This window comes from Tubulanus polymorphus, chromosome 10 (assembly GCF_964204645.1).
Source record: "Tubulanus polymorphus chromosome 10, tnTubPoly1.2, whole genome shotgun sequence".
NCBI lineage: Eukaryota > Metazoa > Nemertea > Palaeonemertea > Tubulaniformes > Tubulanidae > Tubulanus > Tubulanus polymorphus.
The window spans coordinates 7,402,113-7,404,319 of NC_134034.1; positions in this window are offsets into that span (position 1 = coordinate 7,402,113).

Below are 2,207 nucleotides of genomic sequence, written 5' to 3' on the forward strand. Positions count from 1 at the left end.
TAGCAGATTATATCGTCCAAATATACCAAACAAAATTTTCCAACCAGGTCTCTTAGCAAACCACCGGTCAACCTTTGAAAGGTAGATGGCGCCGATTTTAGACCAAATGGGAGTACCTTAAATTCCAAAAGAGACGACTGGGTTATGAAAGCAGTTTTTTCTCTACTGGCCTCATCGACCTCAACTTGCCAGTAGCCACTTAGAAAATCAAGTGAGCTGAAGAATGTGGGTGCTGCTTGCCCAACTTGAGCCAAGAGATCATCGATTCTAGGCAGGGGGAAGGAGTCCGAACGAGTGACCGCATTCAATCCCCGATAGTCAACACAGAATCTCCACTTGACTTCACCATCCGGGCTCTTTTTTCGTACGAGAACTACTGGGGCGGCCCATGGGCTAGTACTATGCTGTACTACTCCCATGTCCAACATCTGTTTCACATGAGTGTTCGATGACATCTTGCATGGCTGGAGAGGCTCTATAAGGCCTTTTCCGAATCGGAGCTGCGTCCCCTGTGTCAATGACGTGCTTGACTAAGTCGGTTTTGCCAAGTTCGTCCGGCGATGTCCCTGTATGAGCGGATGAGTTCTAAAAGTTTCACATTTTGTGATGGTGAAAGGTCCGAGTTTGACACTACTGCTAAAATATATTTTTAGTTTTATCTCAAGGTGCAAGATCTGACCTTCATTAACCATCCGCATGTATCAAATGACCGAAGTATACATCCTCTTTCGATAAGAAAATAAAAAGCCTGTCAATATTCATCGATATAACGTACAAATACCGGGTTTTTATTTAACAAATTTTTCATATTTTTCAAATAGACAGTTTCTCCATTATAAAATTATCAATATACAAATTCCATATGTCTGACTTTCCAAAAGCTCGGAAATCTGAAAAGACGTATGCAAATAAAATATATATTTACGGACAAATATTATATATGTTGTGGCTAGAACTATGTATCAATTACAAAATTACTTAATATCTATGAATAACATTAAACCTTCGAAACAAGCATACGTTCTTTTAAAAATTAAATTGTTTGGTTGAAGTACACGAATAATCTAAACTATACGATCAACGGTGATTATCACGCAAATAAAATTAAATATCAATTAAGTGAATTTATTATGCGGATATTACCTATTCGATCTAGGTCATCATCACGTAAATACTGTCGAGCCAAGTGCCTTATTTCGTCCTTGCATCCCTTCTCAAATGCACCACGTACTCGCAGGCCAACTCCACTCCACCACCGGCAACGTCACGGCCATGCGGAATCCTTCTGAATCGAGCTTGACCTGTAAAAACTACATTCTGCGTATAAAAACTGAAAATTTAAATGAAATCAAGCTATTTAAGACACATTCTTTACAGATGAAGTTTTGTGCGGAAGTTAACATTCGAAAGTACTACAACTTATTTCGGTTGTTCAACAATGGAACACGGCAAAAAGTTTTTCAAAGATTCAATGAAAATCCAAGTAACAAAACTTACCAGTATATTTTTCCCACGTAACCAGCATCGATGGCTTGCCAAAAAACTTTACATAAATTGGCGGGAACTCTGCCGACTGTTTTCCTTTCGATTGAACGAACGGTTTGGGATAGTCTTCTACCATTGCCTTCTCGCGTTACTGTCTCGCGTAAAAATGCTGGAATATTGTCTAAGCTTGGCATTTTTACTATCATCGCATACGGGTCAAACACATTTCCGTGATCCTTCATTACGTCCATAGGAATTTCCGACGACGGGCGAACTTAAAAGAGGTGATACCCTTTCACTGACCATTTTACTCTAATTACTGACATCGTGATATCTGGATAAAATCTGCTCCAGCGTTCGCCGCGAGCTCTTCTTTTATACCACACATCACACAATAGTTTACCAGTTTCCACATTTTCATGAAAACTAAAGTTTGTAGTTTCCTTGCAGTTTTCCATGTAGTTTCAAGTAAACTCTAGCCTGTAGCACGTGTAAGATATCATCGAAGTTTGCAACAAACAACAAACATTTTCGAAACAATTTGTGATACATTGTATGTATATATTTATTACATAAAGTACAGGTATACAGAAAGAACATAATTTATACTGTTGCCATCAGGAATTCTGTACATTTATATCTAATTCTTTCTTCTGGCCTGGAATGGAACAATGAGATGAATTTTATCGGTGCAGATACACAAATGTATGCCAGCAGAAGCG